We start from the raw sequence: 19967 nt of genomic DNA on the forward strand, positions 1-19967 counted from the left end.
GACAATGACTCATCACATCCAAGGGACTACCTGCAGCTCTTAGCCCCGTGCAATGGTAGGCACTTTCATCTTCAATGCCACTGCCTCTGCTCTCAGCAGTCACTCTGTGTATTACGGGTCTGACCACATGACACCCCCACCTGGGAAATTCTCATTTCTGAACCTAATTTCTTTATTGTGGTGAAACTCTTTTATATCTCCAAAAAGCATATGAGTATAAAGCTTTTCAGAATTGTTCAATAAACTTAGATTCGCATAAACTTTTGTTTTATAACATCAATCTCTGAAAAAGTTAGACTGAAGCGGATAAGAGTAGAGATACTAAGAGAGATCCTTAATGAAGCAAATTAAGCATCATCTGCACACACGTCAAACAAAGATGTGATGGAAGAGAATGTTGGAGGGGGTTACTTAGGGAATAAGGAAAGCTTCTTAATAAGGGAGAGACTATTGTGATTCATGTTGGAAAAGAGAGCTCTCACTTTTAGCAGTCCTGTAGATTGGAAGGAGAGGAGGAAAAATGCATTTAGTAAGTGATGTCTCTCAATAGTCTCAACAGTTCCCCATACAACTAGATTATCATCCTCAATTTACAGGTGAAAAGACATCATGCAATTTCATCCATGGTCCCATGGCCATAAAGGAGATGGGAAAGAGAGGAAATAGAAACAAGTGCTTTGAATGGCCAAAGAAATTCACCTAGTAACTTATTTCAGTAACAGGCAATAAGGGGAGGGGCTCCATAAAGACACAGCTTCCTTAATGAGCCACTCTGGGGCAGGGGTCAAAGAAGAGTTGCTGGGTCATTCTTTCTTCCTTATGCCGGGAGAGGAAGCAGCTGCCCATACTGAGGAGCTCTCAGGACGCTGACCTCAAGAACTGGGGGTCTTCCCAGGAGGTTCCAATGTGTTTGCTAAAGAAGTAAATAAGGGGTAGAAGAAATCCAACTTCTAAAGTGAAAAGAGAAAATAGATCAAGGTCCTTGACTATTTAGCAGTGGTGACAAAAAAACCCCAAACAACTGCCATTTCTTTAAATATTGTATTAATTGCTGGGCTTCCCTGGTGGCGCAGTGGTTCAGAGTCCGCCTGCCGATGCAGGGGACGCAGGTTCGTGCCCCGGTCCGGGAAGATCCCGTGTGCTGTGGAGCGGCTGGGACCGTGAGCCATGGACGCTGGGCCTGCGCGTCCGGAGCCTGTGCTCCGCAACGGGAGAGGCCACAACAGTGAGAGGCCCGCGTACAGCAAAAAAAAGAGCTAAAAGCTAATCAAGTGTACATGGAAAATATACCAGAATTTCTTCTTGCACAGAATTAATTATCTGTAGGAGCAGGAGGGCAAAGCAAGGCTGTCCTTTAAACTTGTACCAGGGCTTCTGATGACTAGGCATGGTGCAGAGGAAAGATGGGTACGTGGAGAGCGGGCCCCACCCACCCAGGCCTGTACAATGACCCCCATGGCCACTCCTTCTCCCCAGGCCCCTTCCACACTCTCAGGGGGCCCCGTTCCCTCTCTAGCTGGTGGGCTCCTTCTGGGAATCCTCGCACACAGCCAACTGCACCTAGATCTTGCTTCATTTCTTATTGAATCTCTAGATGTTGAGGAACCGCTTTTTATTCCTTCTTTAGATTGTGTTATGTTCTATTTAAACGTGTTCATTATAGTTATGTTCTGCTTGCCTGGTTTTTTGGAACCAGAAAGCAAATACATTAGGGAGAAGTCATCGCTGACAGTTGTTTCAGTTCAAATTTTCAGGCCTCTCTCCCATGGCTGTTTTGAAATTACATTTTCCCAGTTGACCCTACATGACTTCTGAGGGAAGGAAAGGATTTTTCTTTTGCTGTTCTGCAACTGTTTAAACTCACGATCCATCATTTCATTGGGCTGTATGAGGTCTCAGCAGAAACATGGGGCTCCTTTGTCAAAGCACAGGTGAAGCTTGAGGTCCCAATTAGGGTGGGGACCTTGACCCACCCAAGACTAATGCAGCTTTGCTGTGTGGGAGCAGGACAGGAAGCCCACCTTTGGGGGCTCACCTTAGCACTGAGACTATCACCACCAGTACACCCTTAAACAGACAGAATGAGGATTTACGCTCCTGTGGAGCTGGGATATTGAGAACATTTGTCTTAGAAAATGACACTGATTGGTATTTTAAGACCCAACAGAAGTAACTGTTTCAAACATTAACCTCTCTGAGCCTCAGTTTTCTCATCTGTAAAATGAGGAATCATACTGGGTGACCTGGAGTCATAAAAATCTACGGGTCTAATTGATTCCATGACAACTCCCAAGGGAGCGATCAAAGCAAATTAGGGGGAATACAGCTGTATATTCAAAGGGAAAGAGTAGAGAGAAATTGAGAGAAGGGAAAATAACTCCTCGTTGTTCCGGAAAAGGCCATGACGGAGTCTTTTTCTTTCCTTTTTTCATTCTTCTCCTGCCCGCGGGTGGTATGGGGGTTGGAAATATAGCAATCAGAGGGGGCTGGAGGAGGCACAAATGCTCTCCAAGTTAGTGGCAATTAGGATTGGGGGCCTGGAAAGAGAAGGTTTGGGGAAATCGAGATGAGGGTAGAATAGCATTCCCAGCAGCGAGGACAGACATTATTATTTGTTTATGATACTTGGAATCAGTGTCATTGCTTTATAGTTCTACCTTATTCATCCATCAATGAAAAAATAATTACTGAATGCCAACTTTATGCCAGACATTCCGTTAGCCACTGGGGATGCAGAAATATGAAGCTTATAATCTAGTGAGAGAAACAGAAATTAGACAAATGGTTATTAAAATAACTAAATTATTACAATTGTGCTAACTGCTGTAAGGAAAAATTTCAGGATGACAAGTGACGGGGGGTGTACTTGATATACAGAGGTCTGGCAGAGAAGACCCTCCAAGCTGAGAGGGACGGATGGATAGAAGTTAGCCAGGAAAAGTGTGCATCTGCTGGGGGCAGAGAGGGGCAGAGAAGGGGCAGAGCATCGAGGCCCAGGAACAGCAAGTGCAAAGGCCCTGTGGTGGGGAGAAGTGTCCTGGCACCATTGAGGAATGAAGAGTCATAAAAAGCTGGAGGTGGCAGGAAGAAGACTGGGGAGAGGATGAGTCTGGTAGAGAACTTCGAATTTCATCCTGAGGGTAACTAGAAGGTATTGATGAGTTTTAAGGAGGAAAATCAGGTGATCAGAGCTGAGTTTTTAAAAGATTTCTCTGATGCAAAGTAGAGACTGGGTTGGACGAGTGTACGGCGGGACATGTACATCACTGTCCTAGTCCAGGTGAGAGATGATGGTGGGTTGGACCAGACCAGTGGACACTGAAAATATATCTTGGTGTAGCAGAAGCTCTAGGCTCTCATCAGCCGAGGTGGGCAGGGTGGGGGTGGGGGCGGAGGGACAGAGAGAGGCTGCTTTAACCAGACCCAACGGGCAGTGTGCTCCCTTAACACCCTTTCATGCATCAGGCCTGCTTCCCCAGCCAGGCTTTGAGGTACCCTGTGTCCCCGGGCACACCGCTTCCCAGATCCTTAAAAAGGGGGAGTTTCACCAGTAATGGATATATGACCCCAGTGATATTCAGACCCAATTTCTTCTACCCAAGACCTGTGCTGGCTCCAGTCTCTGTGACGCATTCTCACCGCCTGTTCCAAAGCTAATTTCCTACTAAAGGTCTCCGTTCAGTGGCAGCTTCTCAGCCTCCGCTTCTAGGCATTTGACACACTGCCTCCTGTGTTCCTTTCTATAATTATCTCCTCCCAGTAAAACAACAAAACACAGTGATTTGCTTATCAGATTGGCACAAAATTAAAAAGATAAAATATCAAGTCTCCGTAAGAATGAAGAGAAAAGGCCACTCCCAAGCCTATTGGTGGCAGTGTAACTGGCGGAATTTTTTAGATGTCAAATCAATAGTTTCTCTCAACATTTAAAAGGTTGGCCACAACTCAAATCAGTGGGGAAAAGGTGAATCATTTTTTAAAATCGTTGTAATAGCTGGGTAGCCATCTGGAAAAGAACACATAATTTTCATCCATATTTCCCACCTTACTCCAGAAAAGAATTCTCAGTGAATCAAAGATTTAAACATTAAAAATGAAACCATAAAAATACTAAAAGAAACTATGGAGACAATGTAAGCACAGTAATTATGACATGAAACTCAGGAGCCATAAATGAACATATTGATCAATTCAGCTCCATACATTTTTAATTGGCATGACAGAAATGATGTGATGTAGCCATACGATGGAGTACTATTTGGAAATAAAAAAAGAAGGAAGCACTGGTACATGCAACAACCTCTAAAACGTGATGCCCAGTGAAAGAAACCAGACACAAAAGACCGCATATTGCAGGGTCCCATTTACATGAAATGTCCCGAAAAGGCAAATCTATAGACAGAAAAGTGTTAGTATTTCCCTGAGATCGTGGATGGGAAAGGAGAGTGATTGCAAATGGGCATGAAAAATCTTTTTGGGGGTGATGGAAATGTTCTAAAATGGGATTGTGGTGATGATTACACAATTCTGTAAATGTACTGAAAATCACTGAATTGTACCCTTAAAATGAGTAAATTTTATGACATGTAACTAATAACTAACATAGCTTTTTCTGAAAAACACTCTTTGTTTTCTGGTCCAGCCTACACCTCAACACCCAACAATGCTGGCCTGGTCTCTATTATCCACAAACAGTATGCCCCTGGCAACTTCATGCCCAATTTGTCACCACAATTTGCCATTTCTTCCAGAACAAAGTTCTTCCTATCTGGCCTCTTTCTTGCTTTCCGTGGCCATGCCCTAGGGCTAGCATTACCTCACGGCTGGATTCATGCCCTGGCTTGCTGTTTGGTCAGAGAGTAATGACAGCAGACCAGGCAAGAGACAGCCAGGGTTCAAGCTAGGGCCACATCCTCTCCCATCACTCAGAGACGGTGCCCATTTTTGTCTCCTGATAATGTTGCTAATGTTCTGAAGCTTTTCTTCTACCCCATCCTCATCCCATCTCAACTTCTCCATGACACAGAACCGGAGAATAACAGCCTGGCTGGAAACCACTCTAGGTCGTGTTGACCAAGACCTTTTGTTGACAAATGGGCATACTGAGGCCCAGAGACACAATAGTGGCCCGGAGTCAGGCAGCTGGTGGGTGGCAGAGCCTAGCTCTCTCGGCAGCCTTTCCTTTGAGGGGCCTCAAGTCTTATTTCTCCCATGATGCCTTCCCAGCTTATACTCAGCTACCATCTTCCCAAATGCTTAGAGTATGGTTGAGCTATTCCACACAATTTAGCATTTGATAATACACTGCTTTGAACGATTCGTTAATTGCTTTCGTTTCCGCTACCAGGATGCGAGCTCCTTGAGGACAGGGAATTATGTTTTGACTAAGTTACTAGTTCTGTCGACAGCGAAATAATTCTGTGCATTTAGCTTTGCAACACTGGTATTACATGATGACGTTGTCATTCAGCGATGTCTGGGACCAGTGAAATCCACAGGTTTCTTGGGGCTCTACCCTTACTCCCTTCTCCTCTCACCTTTTATCCTGGGTGATCTCAGCCACACACAAGGCCGCAACCACCATGCGCTACATCACCGACCTCTTCCCAGTGCCCAGACTTGCTTATCCAGCTGCCTGCTGGATATCTCCTGGTAACCTCCTGGAACTCACCTCCTTGCTCTCTGCAGTCCTGCTGCAGTCTCAAAAATCCAACCTCCACCCACCCTCCCCAATGTGGACTTGCCCCCTAGAAGGCTGGACTGTGTTAGGGACCTCCTGATATACCCAGTGCCTAACCCTCCATACATACTGACAAATTGAGGGAATGAGCAAGTTCCTGGTCTGTTCCTCAGCCCCTGGTCCTTGCCTGGGGACTTATAGCAGGTGCCACCAGGCTAACTTGTCCCTGGGAGAAGAAGAAGCAAAGCAGCCTTGCACAACCAGCAGAATATTAACAACCTCTGAAAGGGCATTATTATTGATGCCAATGGACCACCTGTCCTTGAGATAAACATAATGAAGAAAACAATGACACCCACTAGAAAGTACTTGTTCAGGCTTTCAGATCAGGACTTTGATGTATGATAAAGACCCCTGTAGGTTCCTCCAAGATCTCGGTTTCTCAGACTGGCTTGTTGGAGTCAGAACCTGCAGGTCTGTTGCTCCGGAGTAGCCCCCGAGTGCCTGCTGGCATTTGCTGTCTGGCCGATTGTGTGCATATGTGTGTATAGAACACACTGTTCTCCTTCAAAACCACTGCCATGAACTCTACCCACTGGTCCATCGACACTGCCCTTCTAGAACAACCTTCAGAAACACTAACACATTCTTTATCCTCCAAGAGTGGGTTTGGATTTCAGAAACAGGCAAAGGTCCTCTGGACCCCAATCTGATGAGTCAGATGGATGAGCAAGCTAAGAAACACTAGTTCTTGGTCGAAAATGAAGAACCACTATAAAATGAAGTTAAGAAGAGGGAGCTGATGCTACTTATGCCTCTGAAGACAGTTCCAAGCATGGAGTTCTGCAAAGATCTATGATCGCTGGCCCTTCCTTGGACAGCTGCACCTCCCTGGGCCGGCCCTGCCCCCCCCCCAGAGTGCCCAGTGGCTGCTGTGGTGCTGCATCATAGCAATTGCCGAGAATAAGCCACCTCTACAGGGCCCGTCCAGGAAGGGGTGCTCCTCTGGACACTGCTATTTAAGATGAGGACAGAAATCATCAAAATTGGCATTTTGGCCTTTATTAGTCTAACAAGAGGCTATTCTGATTTGTTTCCAACCCAGTTTATTTAACTCATTTTTAAAATAAAGAATTGAGCACCTACTACATCCCCAAGTAGTGGTCTTAGGTGTTGGTGACACAGCAGTGACTAAGAGACAAAGCCCTGCTCCCATGGGCCTGATAACCTAAGGGAACAAACCAGTAGATGAACAAGCAAACAAATTAATAACATAAAGTTGAACAGTGTTAAATACTACTGAGGAGCAGGTAAGGGGTTAGCGAGTGACAGCTGGCAGTGGGATCATCAGAGGTCTCCTTTTGGGTAGAGATGGGAATGACACTCAGGGGCCCCCAGCCTGGAGGGCACATGTGGGAGCAGCACCTCAGGCTCAGGGAAGAAGAACAGACTTCTCTGGAGCAAGAGTGTTGCCGGCATGTTGCCGAGAAAGCCAGGGTGCCGGGGTGGCTGTCAAGTGGCATAGGGCAGGGGGAAAGTGGGAGGAGGGGAGGCAGGAGAGGTTGCCGGGCGCAGGCAGACCCCACCCTTGCCAGTTACAGCTCTGCAACCACACACAGCTTTCTGAGCTTCAGTTTCCTCATCTGCAAAACACTCTCTACCCTGCAGGGTGTCACGAGAACTCAAAGATCATCACCTAGGTAAGAAATCACCTAGCACTGAGCCTGCAAGTAACTACCATTCACTAAGTACCAACTATTATCATTACTAGCCGCAGCAGCATCGCTGTTATGTTAACCTGAGCATCAGGGTGTGGAAATCATCTCCTCCATTTTAGATAAATAATCCTACCCTTCCGTCAGCAGAAAATGCAGGGACTAAAGGGCTGAACTCGGTCTCCTTACGGACCCAGAGGGACAGCCAGCAGCCTTCTCCCCATGCCTCCCGGAATCTCCAGGGCTGCCTCTGGGCAGGTTTCAGCATGGGCCCCCTTCCCTCAGCCAGGCAATCCCTGGGCCACTGTCAGCCACCAGACCACAAGGAGACAAAATTGGACACACATCACAGGCTTTGCTCCCATTCAGCTTGCATTTGGGCGCAAACCTTTGTTTGGAGGAACCTGCTATTCTGCAAACAGTTGCCATCACCACACCCTGTTAGGACCCTGACTCCCATGGCACTGCTCAATCAGGGGAAGTCCAAAGACCTGCTTTCAGGCTCCCAGTAAGAGATGGCTGCTCTCTGAACAGGAAGAGAAGCCCACTGAGGCCTGAGCCACACGCGACTTCACAGAGCCCACAGGAAGCCAGAGGTTCTTCAGGACAGCAGATGGCTCAGGCAGGGCTGGAGCCACCACCTCCAATCAACCTGGATCCCAAGAACACAGCTCCAGTGTAGACAGTAAACTAAGCCTGAAAGAGTTTGGATATTAGACAAGCTTGAGGGCTAATTAAAATGTAAAGTGTGGTCCGTGGGGCATAAATTCCTACAAGCCCAGAGGGATCTACCATTTAGTACACCAACCAAGCAAGGCAGCCATGTAGTCAGTGGCTCCCCCGAGGGCCGCGAGCCCCAGCTCACCTCCCGATATGCTTCATTTACCTCCCTGATGGACTGGGCTGGGAGGACCCGTTGGCCCCTGTTCATTACCATGGCCCTATGCGGTAAGCCCAGGAGCTGGGCCCCTGGCTTGGGGCAGCCACTGCTTCTGAGAGCCCAGAGCCTTGAAAGGGCACAAAGCGATGCATTTTCCAAAGGGTGCGTAAGGTGCAGAAGAGCAGGGGATAGGGGTGGCAGACGCAATTAGAATATGGAAAGAATTAGAGTATGGAAAACATACTTATTATTTCCCAAGGCAGTCTCTATAAATCTCCACAAAATCCTTCTGGAAACTTGGATGGTGGAAAAATGCAAGAAATACGGTGTCGAGGTGGGAGTGAGAGAAATGGCCCCAAGCATAACATACCCAGGTTGCTCGGAAGGAGATTTTTGTGCTGAGCAACAAAGGGTTGGGATGAAGAAGCACTGCTGTCACCCTGCCTAACCCTGAACCCCAGAGGTCATGGTGACCCCTGGCTTTTAGCTCAGGAGTTCAGTGCACAGACTCTGGAGTCAGCCAGACCCAGCCCCGTGACCATGGACATGTCTTTAAACCTCCCTGAGCCTCGGTTTCCTTCTCTAACACAGGGATACTCAGGGTACCCACCTCACCAGATGGCTGTGAGGATTAAACGTGGTGATGCGCCCGAAGTACTTCAGCCTAAACAAGAGGCCCCTGCGAGTCGTGGCTGTCAGCCCTCGGAGCACCTCTCTCAGCACCAGCCATTTTTCCTTGAAAGTCTTGCTCTCCCTCCGTGATGTGTATGATTTCTGACTCTCTCCTGTCTGTCTAGTTGTCTGCACCTGGGCATCATCTCTGGCATGTGCATGGGTGCATACGTGTTCATGCATATGTACATGTGTGCATGCATGCCTGGGTGTGCATGTGTGTGTGTGTGTGTAGTTGGGGGTGCTGGCTGTGGCCCAGGTGGGGCCCGTGTGCCCTCCCTCGGGTATAGGCCCACCCATCAAATGCCGTACAAGCATTTGTGAGTGAGTGGGTCAGCCCACTCCCAGCCAGGGAGCGCCCCTCGCTACACAGAGACGCCATGCCTATGGGTCATGGGAGCCACACTAACAGAGGGCAAGGCCAGCCGGCCCGAGGTCCAGATGGCTTGCATCTCGGCATCCTGGCACATTTCACAGCCCAGTCTCTGTCAGCACGCCAGGAGAAACACTGAAGGCTTGTGCCTCGGGTGGGGGCTCCCTGTCCACAGCACCGGGGCCGCTGTAACTTCCAGCAGGAAGCAGCATTTGGTACCAGGCCCTGCCTGGAGTGGGGTCCTCGGCCATTATGACAGCTGCTGCTGCTGTTGACACTGAAACAGTGACAAATTCATCCTTCTGACAAGATCCCTTTTAAATAATTCACAGGGAACTGGGGATTAAGACACTGTTTCTCTCTGTCTCTGTTGAGATTTAAAACACCTCCAGCTGGGGTATTTAAAGAGCATATAATGGGCTGCCCCTCTTGGGTCTCCCCTCCCCCTTTCCTCCTCTTTCCCATTTCCCAAACTCACCCCCCCGCCCACCAGCCAGCACTATAACAAGGAGGCCCAGAAAATAAGAAAGAAAAAAAAGGAGGGAACCAGTGCTTGGCTGGTCACTATGGCAACGGTGGCAGGGTATTCAGCTGTCATTATCCCAGCGCCTCACACATGTGATTATCTTAAGCTGTCGGTTGAATGCGGTCCCCACTGCTGTCCAACAAGGCCTTGTCGAACAAGGCAGGGGCGGGAGATGTGGGCCCCAGGCCCTAGCGGCCTGGAACTGCTCTGCCCGGGCCTGGGCTCCATTGATGAAGAGCAGTTACCCCTGGGAGAGACTGATGGCATTTTCCTTCAGCCTGGAGGGATTTCCGCTCAGCACGCATAGACAAGGCCAGCACACTGGGTTACAGGCCAGGGAGATGGGCTCCTTATTCCATGAGTGCAGAGAGTTTTGACTGAGTGTGGGCAGGCTGGCTGTGGCCAGCTGGAGCTGTCCTGGAGACAAGGCAGCAAGCCACGGGGGAGGAAGAGACTGGCCTTCCTGGAGGAGCTCCTGGCATCATTCCCATTCTCAGGGTGCAGGAAAATCAAATCTGACCTGGGAAGGGGACACACTCCCCTCCATCCTGTCCCCTCCCCAACTCTGGGAATGTGGTCACTGTGTGTGATCCACTTTGAGGGACTGTGGCTGCTGGAGCTTGGTCCTGGGAAGCCTGGGGAGGACTTTGATCTCGTGCTTCTGCCTCCTGGACTTTGCTTCAGACTGCTTCTGGGCTGAGGTTCCCAGGTCCACCAACATTCTCTGAATGACACGATCACTGGTCACCCCCCACTAGGCATCACCCCCCACTAGGTACCACCCCCGACTAGGCACCACTCCGGGTCCATTGTCCCTTTCAAAACTCTGCTCCCAGAATAAGCCCATTTCTGAAGATGTGCTCAGGCCGGCACAGCATACAATGGGACCACCATCACCTGTGACTTGCAGCTGCCTTTCCTGCACCCGCGTCTTGCAGTCAGTCCCTATGAATATGTGGCCAGCCACATGGAAGTTCCCACCACCTGAGGCACTGCCCACCTGGGTCACCCCTGGCTTGTTTCTCACAGTGACCCATTTACACCTAAACGCAAGTGTGGACCATTACCACTGACCATGTCAGTTTGAAGACAGAGCTCTCACTGAGAAGATAAGGCTGAATCTTGACTGCGACATCTTTCATGTGGTTGTCCTTTGTGACACTGGGAAATGTGTTGGGCATGCCTCTCTCCACCAGGAAGAGTGGTGAGTGGGACAGTACGTATGGAGATGACGGTGTGCCACGACTAGACGCCCCCCCCATTCTATTAGCAGAGGAGCACCTCAAATGCAGGAGGGGCTGGTTCAGCTGAACTGACACGGGGGCCACTGGATGGGAAACAGCAGCTCACGGAGACCCCTCACCTCTCTCCCTTCCCAGGAGTCCTCACTTCCTGAGCATTTGCCAAGGCCTGGGGGCGGGAGCTGACCACACGCTCCTCCATCACTATCTGGAACCAGCCATCCCCAGGGACCACCTGTGTCCTCCTCTGGCTCCCTGGCCAGGCCTCACCTGCCCTGGGAACAGGGCTGCTCCCTCAAGGCTCTTCCTGGACTTGCTACTCTACCCCCAAACCCCACACATCACACAGCGCTTGCACCAACCCTCCCCAAACAGCTTGCCTTAAAAAGCGATTCATGGGTGTTTAACATGTGTACGTTTCACTCTCAAACCTACCCTTTCCCTTTGTAGAAAACTGGGAAACTTTTTCCTCTCCTTGCCCCCCTGTTCTCTGGTTTCTCAACAATGTATGACTCACCCTTCCTCACTCTCATCCAGGGGCAGAAGTACAAGTACAGGAGTGAGCTCTGTGGTCAGACAGGCCTGGGGTCAGTCTTGGCAAAACCCCTAAGCAGTCCTGTGACTTTGGACCATTGCCCCGAGCCTCAGTGTCTGCTCTGTAAAATGGGAGAAATACCTCCCTGGCTTGCGGGGTCCTGGTGAGAATTCAGCGAAGTGATACAAGTGATGTTCAGTGCCTGGTACACAGCTGGTAGTTAATTCACAGTAACTAGTAGTAGCAGTAGTTATCACTATTCCTAATAAAAGTGCTATGAGTAATAACAGGGTGCACCCTCTGATGGTATTCTCGCAAGAGCCACAGCCTGACAGAAAGGCTGGAAATCTGATCTTGCATCTCAGGGCCCCCTCACCCATCAATTCCTACCCTCATCCCATGCAAGTTAAGTCCCTCAGACAAGAATCACTGAGACCACTAGCACTAGTCAGGGCAAGTGGTATTGACTAAGCTTTGGTGTTTCCAAAGAAGGTAAAGCCAATTTATGCTGTCAACCACTCTGTAAATAAGATCTTACATTACCCATGTGACAGAGGGGGAAGATGGGCTCAGAGGAGTGAAAGAACTCAGAGGAAAATGGAAATAAACCCAGAATATTAGATTGCAAATCCTGGGTTTGCTCTTGATGCTACGGGAAGTACAGTGGGATTCAGACCAAAGGATTCTTCTCCCTCGGGCCGTAGCTGGAGGTAAGGCCAAGGGTGCACCCCCAGGGCTTCCCTGTTCCCGCATAAGCTCGGCTTGCCCTTCCAGAGCCAGAAGATCCATGTCTTTTGTCCACCCTGACGCCCCCTTCTCCATCCGTTTTCCTCCTGTCCATCTTCTCCAGGCCTCTTAACTCTGCCTCACCTTCCTTCTAATGCTTCATCCTCCCCTGTAATATATTTCTTTCCTTCACCTATGAGACCAGTGAGGAGCTGCGAGTTCAGGCTGTCAGGGCAATGAGCCCCTGAGGAACCCCCTCAGCTGCATCCTGGTGCCTGTGTCAGGAGCCCCGTTTCCTTCCAGGGCCCTGAGGGCCGCTCCAGCCTTCAACCTGAGAAAAGCTGTCACCAGGCAGCTGGTCCTAAGCCTCACATGTTGGTGGGAGAAAGGTTTCCAGGGTTGGGACAAGGGGTGTGCCAGGGATTTGCCATTCTAGGGAAGGTTTTAGAGAAAAGACCCCTATCTGTCCGGACAAATGAGGGTTAAGCCTGCCTCTGAGAGGGGGAGGGGGGCTGGGTGACCTCTGTGGTTCCCTCCCAGAGTTTGCGGACAGAGATATCTCCTGCTCTGCTGGTGAATGAGTCTGCAAGCCATTTCCAAGAGCAAGAAAATCAATCCGCCAGACAGTAAGGTTCTGGTAAACCACCACAACTCCCAAAGTTCTTTAACACGGCAAGTTGGAGAAGCATCTCTCCCTCAGTCAGTCTCTCTCTCCACTCCACCCACACACACATATATGCAGTCATATCCGATGTATTTCTGTTGCAGGAAGGGGGACCCCTTCCAGGGCCCAAGAGCGGGCTCTTGTCTAACACTCGTAAATGAATTGTCCAAGGAGACACACGTACTGACAAAGCAAAAGACTTTATTGGGAAGGGGCGCCTGGGCGGAGAGCAGCAGGGTAAGGGAAGCCAGAACTGCTCTGCCACGTGGCTGGCTGTCTCCAGTTCTATGGTAATGGGGTTAGTTTCCAGCTTGTCTCTGGCCAGTCATCTTGCTTGGCCCATATTTGGTCTGACTCAGTGTCCTTCCCCTGGTGCGCGCATCTCTCAGACAAGATAGATTCCAAAGCGAAGGATTCTGGGAGGTGAGAGCAGGACATAGGGACTGGCGTCTCCTCCCTCCTTTTGGCCCCTCCCAAATTATCATCATGCCTGGCCAAGGCAGGCAGTTTCGGTCAATGGTTCCCTAGCATTTCTGCAACCAGTTGCAATGATTAATATTCTACTCAATGTAATCATTCATATTCTAACCAATGACACTGGTCATCTGTAACATTCTAGTCACCTCTCTGTCAAAGGCACACACGTGCCCACAGAAAAGAGCTCATATAAAAGCCCTGTGACAGACAGCAACCACACAAGATGAAACAGCAGAACTGTGCCCTTGTCCAGCCCACCTCTCCTCCCCTGGGATCCACCAGCCTCGGCCAACCCACCCCAGGGCTGTCACACTTCCCAGAGCAGCGTCTGAACCCTGTGGAGCACCTTCCACCTCCCCAGGGTCCCGCCCCCCGTGGCTCTGTCCTGAGCCCCCAGGCCTTTTCTATCACTCTCTCTGTCAAGCAGGTGATTTTAAACTTCCATTCCTAAAAGACACATATTATATAAAAAAAAAATGTTTTAAGTGCCTTGGGGTGTTTTGTTCCTCATTGTTTCATAAAAGTGACATTAATAGCCAGAGAAGAGCACTGCTGAGTGCAATTACAGAGGACGTTTCAGGTATGAAAGCTGTTTTGAGCCTGCTAATGTTTCCTAATTACAGGCCTTTTGGTAGCGAGAGAAAAAGATAAAGAGTGGGTGGGAGGCCCAGGGTGGGAGCTCTGACTTATCTCAGGGGGTTACCTGAAGAGGGCAGGGGAGGGGTGGGAAGGGGAGAGGGAGTAGGGAGGGCAGAGGCCCACCTGCTGGGAGGCAGGGCCCCTCCCAGAGGAGAAAGCAGTACTAATTCCTGGGTAACAGCTCAGGGAAAGGATACCACCCATGTCCCGAACTGTGAGAAAAACCTTTTGGATACTGAACCTGAATTCAAGGAACCCCCAGCAACTCGAGCTGGGAGTTCCTTTGGAAGCCACCCTCTGGAGACACTGTAGCATTTCACTGGGAAAGAGGGTACAGCCTGGTTGTCAGCAGGAGAGCAGGCTGGATGTTATTAGCACTGGCGCTTTCTAGCCATGTGACCAGAGGCAATTTAACAGCGTTCTGTGCCTCAGTCTCCTCATCTGTAAAACGGGGCTGTTGTGATGACTGATGCACGCCTGGCTGTAAAGCACAGGGGCCTGTAATACAGTGTTAGAGTTCCTCTTTCTCTGCTGAGCACCTATCCAGTTCTCGGGTACCCACATCCCGCTTCCTTCTGGGGAATTACTCCCGCCAGCCTGTCAGTCCAGGCTTCCGGTGGGCTCAGCACAACACGGGGTTGGAACACAGGACCTGGGAGTACCACTCAGTACTTCCTGAATGCAGGGACTGGATCAGGGCAGGCACGGGAGTCAAACTGTCCAGTCAGGCCCATTCAGGGCTAATTCCAGGGCTTCTGCTGGGGGGACCAGGAGGAAATGCTTGTGCTTCCCCAGGGGACATGGATGGATGTGGTTGTAGGGGCGGGAGCCTCTGCAGACTTCTTATTACCAAGAGGAGGCCCAGCATGGAGCCAACACCAGGGGAGTAGAGAGAGGAAAAAGTGGGTGGGAAGAGAGAGAGAGATTGATCTAAGGAAGTGGACCAGCCACCCATGAAGCCACATCAGCCACTGGACCATTCATTTACATGAGCCAAGATACCTTCCTTAAGACTGACTTACGCTTTGCTGTCCCTGGCCACCAGGAAGCCCTGACTGATACAGAAGTGTGGCTCCCAGCAGTCAGCAACCAGGTCCAACACCCCCGAGTCCCAGGCAGGGGTACCAGTCTGAGAAAGGATGACCAACTCTGTCCCGCTCTGCCTGCCTGCCACCGGCATGGCCGGAAATTCAAAAACCGTACAACTCCATTCACAGAATCATTTTGCCCAGAGTTAAATGTCTCTTGGATTTGCCTAATTTAGCTCAGACTTTTCTGTCTTAATTAGCATGATTGAGTCATCAAAGGAAGAAAAGAGAAAATCCAGACCTCCAGAGGGTGCGTACTATGCTAACACTTCCTGAGTGTTTACCCAGGAAAACTTTTTACCGACATGGTTTCATATATGGAACATTTCCCATCCTCACTCTGCTGAGCAGAAGAGGAAACCAGGAATGAAGGAAAACTTTTTACCGACATGGTTTCATATATGGAACATTTCCCATCCTCACTCTGCTGAGCAGAGGAGGAAACCAGGACTGAAGGAGTCTGCATGACGGGCCCAAGATCACACAGCCAGGGAGCTGCCGAGCGGGAAGTGGAGCCGGATTATTTGATGTCAAGGCCTGATGCCTTCACTGCTGCTCCATAAACTTCTCACCCATCAGACCAGCTAAATTTCAATTGATTTTGCTTGGCCTTGGAACGAATGGGATGTTATTAGGGTGGATTTCTCTCCAGTGCGTGCTGTCCTTATTCGCAGGATGTGGGCAGCTGGTGAGGGTGCCTGGACCTGACAGACAAGGAGACAGGAGGCTGCCAGGAGGGTCCCCACGTGAACAAGGAGGGCTGTGAGGGAGGAAGATCCCAATGCACAGCTCTCATGGGCGTGCATCCTGCGTGGGGAGTTAATTTATCAGACACAGGCATTCAAATGAAGCTTGTTCCCTTCACACTGGCCTCCCTGGAAGCTCTCTACTTAGTCCAATAATCCTCCCATCATTTAAGATTTTTCCAGAACTCTGGGAACTGCTTGCAGAGGCATAAGGTGAAATAAGCTCATTTAACTTCATACACACACACACACACACACACACACACATCACGTCACATAGAAATACACACATATATCACATAGAAATACTCAGAAGCACATATATACACAGACACATACACACATATATACATACATGTACCTGGATACACACACGTGCAAACACATATATCATATATATATATATATATATATATATATATATATATATATATATATATACACACACACAGATGCACAGACACATACCTATACACACATGCACACACACATGGAGCACAGGCACGCACACACCCAGCCTGCTCGTCCTAAAGGCTCATCAGGCTTGGCTCCAGATTCCTTTTCCATCTTTCTTCTATGAACCTCCCCCACTTCCCATTGGCTGTCCTCCTTTGCCAATATTAAAGTAGAGAACAGAGCATGTCATGGGCCGGGAAGGTGGTTTCAAAGGGCAGCACAGATGGAGTTGGATTCTGAAAGCCCGTGGAGTGTTGTTTGAAGATAACTCACGATCTGTAGATGGTCACACGGGGGCCACACATCCCACAGACACAGAAACCTACACATGCAGAGGCCACTGGCCGCCCACGTGCAAATAGCCAGTGAGCCCTGGCAAAACTGTGAAAGTAAAAGGGCTTGCTTGGATTTCCAGCAAGCAAGCTGAAGAAGCCTCACTATCAGAGGGACCCAGGCTCACCTTCCTAATCCATCACAGCCAGTGTCTGAAAGCAACTGGGACCTTCTGGTGGGTGTCCTCGTCTCCTCTCTCATGCTCATCTCAGGAGAGGTGGCTCCATCTGCATCACTAACTAACGTCTTTAAAAAGATATGGACAATCAATTGGGTATTGAGAGGCCTACAACAAGCATTTTATTGGGCTACAATAAACCTAAATTGAGCATCTCCTAAATTCAGAACCCTGGGTTGAAGATGCAGGGAAGTATCATGAATGCTTCAGTCCTTCCTCATTTATTTGGCCAACAGACATTTACTGGAGTCTGTCCTCTGCTGGACCAGTGCTGGGCACCGGGGACAGAGATGAAGCCACTCCATTCTCTGGCCGGTGGGAGAAAGCACACATCAACACAGGTTTATGGACAGTACATTAGAAGTCAGCACCAAGCCCTCTGCTTTAAGAAGAGGGCCCCTACCACAGAGTCCTGGTGGGTAGGGGCGTCCAGGAGGGCTCCCTGAGGGGAGGAGAACGGAGCTGACACTTGAGGGACAGAGAGTGATGCAAGGAGGGAGGGCAGTGGAAAAGGAAAATGGGGAGAGGGCCAGGCAGCATCTAGGAACTCGCGCGGACTGCTAAGATGGACCATGCAACCACGGAGACTAGCACTTACTGAGCTCTGCCGGTGGCTGAGCACAGCACCGAGTGCTTGACCACGGGACCTCTCGGAGCTCCCCCACTGCCCAGAGCTCCTGAAATTGAAGGTCAGGACCCTTCTGGAGCAGGGCTGGAAACAAGGGTTTGGGAGAGGTAACTGAAGGCAGCCTGAGGGAGGAGGGTGAGGTCAGCAGGGTCATGGGTAAGGGTCCCAGGATGCCCTTTGATGGTACCTCAGCCCCTCCCTGGCATTTGTTACTTTAGAAATGTATTTGTTACTTTCTCCCTCTGCTCACCAGGTGGCCTCTGATTCCGGTTAAAACTAAAGGCTTTAAATTAAAGCTGCAATTAGATTATAAAGCAACATTTTGCCATTTGAGCAGAAATACTTTCTGCTTTTGACACGTAATATTATAATCCACTTTCCAGCAATATAGCTGAAAACAATTTGCGGGCTATGTGTGGGTGGGCAGTCCAACTCCTTCCCACATCTAGCAGTCCTCAAGTACAGGGGTGAAGATACCTACTGACCCCATAAAAGGAAGTCTCTTCGTCTCCCTCTGGGGAGCCCACCTAACAGACAGTGCACTGTGGATAGGGTTCATTGAAATGCTAGCTGTGCCCCCTGGCAGAATCATGGTGCCTCTTCTGGATGAGGCCAACCCAGTTCCCTGGAGACCCACAGGCTACCAGAACAATGTCCGCCCACCCTTCAACATCTTACGCATGCATGGTATCCTGACTGCAGGGACCATCTGAGGCCTTTGTCCCCTTTCTGGGGTTGGGGGGGGGGCGATTTCCTTCCCCACTGGATCCCAAGAAGATGTGGACCACCCGCCCACCCTCCTGGCTTCTCAAATGCCCGGCCCTGGCCCCACTCTCTGGACCCCTTCATCACCCAGAAGTACTCTGTTTGTCTTAAATCTAAGCCCTGACTCAAGGCCACAGCCTCTGGTCCTCCTCCAGTCTCACCAAGACCTTCAACTGGGCCCCCCATACTTTGTTACATGGTCAGTCCGTCCTGGCTTCACTCTTCTCGTGGGGTCGATGCCACGTTGCAAGAGCCCACCACCTGCTGCCAACGTCCTCAGCTCCTGACCCTCCGGACCCACCATTCTTTTTTTTTTTTTGCGGTACGTGGGCCTCTCACTGTTGTGGCCTCTCCCATTGCGGAGCACAGGCTCCGGACGCGCAGGCTCAGCAGCCATGGCTCACGGGCCCAGCCGCTCCACAGCATGTGGGATCTTCCCAGACCGGGGCATGAACCCGTGTCCCCTGCATCGGCAGGCGGAGTCTCAACCACTGCGCCACCAGGGAAGCCCCGGACCCACCATTCTTGCACAAACATAACTCAGGATGACTCCGCCGCCAGGTACACCTGATCAGGGCCGTCACAGACACACGGCCTCAACCTCAGCTAGGCCCTTATTCCAGCCACATTCCTTCCAGACAAGGCCAGCCTCTCTCCAAGTCACCAGCAGTGGCACTTACTTCACACCTTTTCCTCCCTCCTAAAACCTGCTACTCAAGACTCCCTACCTCATAACTTGCGTAAAGCTATCAACAATGCCTGAACTTGTATGGTACTCAGTTCACAAGTGGGAAAATGAAGCTTCAGTGAAGTGGAGTAACTCACTCAACATCACACAGCTAGTAAACATCAGAGCTGGGATTCAAGCCTGGCTGTCCTACTCTGGATTTAAGCATTCTCCCTTCTCCGACTCCCTGGTTCTCAATCCACTCTGTAGTGGTAGTGGCATATGGGCAGGGGAAAGTATTTTATCACACACATTGTTTAAAATTTCTGGCCAATGCTTGTTGATAATAAAAATGAAAAAAGAAGAAAAAGAAAATAAAAAGACTCCCCACCTCCACTCTCCAAACCTCCCCTCCAACCTCAGAGAGAAGATAGGAAGTTGAAAGACTTTTCCCTTTGATGGCTTCTGTCTCCAATCCTGAGCATGCCCATCTCTGAAGGCACCCGGTCACTGCACTGCCATTTCAACAGCAAAGGAGTCCCGGGCCCTGAAAGGCACCCACGCCCACAGCCCCCCGTTCCCTCCGCCCCCCACGCTCTGTATTCTCTCTCCTCATGAGCTGCTGCTTCCATATCCTCACCTCCCCCTGACCCTTCAACACCCTGATTTCTGGCTTCTGACCCCGGTCCCCTCTGAAGCCATCAGCACAGGTCACCAATAGGGTCCCTGTAACCAAGCCCAGTGGAAACTTTCAACACCTAGCAGCACTTTTGCCCCACTTCCTCCTTGATGCCTCCTCCCGTGAGAAGACCACCTCTTGGTTTTCTCCTGCCTCCCAGGCCACTCCTTCTCATGCCCTTTTCAGGCTCCTCTTTCTCTATTTCACACTTCAGTCAGGTCACCCATCCCAAGTTCTCACCTCTTCTCCCTCCAGACACTCTCCCTGGGAGACTGCAGCCACCCCCTGGGCTCGCCTCC

The 19967-nt window shown here is 50.1% G+C and overlaps 1 protein-coding gene across 1 annotated transcript in view; it reads right to left on the reverse strand.

The window, feature by feature from the left end:
• The window catches only part of EPHB1 (EPH receptor B1), a 426461-nt gene that overhangs the window by 266605 nt on the left and 139889 nt on the right, over positions 1–19967 (reverse strand). The gene's annotated exons all lie outside the window — the stretch shown is intronic.

The sequence above is a fragment of the Pseudorca crassidens genome, chromosome 5 (assembly GCF_039906515.1).
Source record: "Pseudorca crassidens isolate mPseCra1 chromosome 5, mPseCra1.hap1, whole genome shotgun sequence".
In the NCBI taxonomy this organism is placed as follows: Eukaryota; Metazoa; Chordata; class Mammalia; order Artiodactyla; family Delphinidae; genus Pseudorca; species Pseudorca crassidens.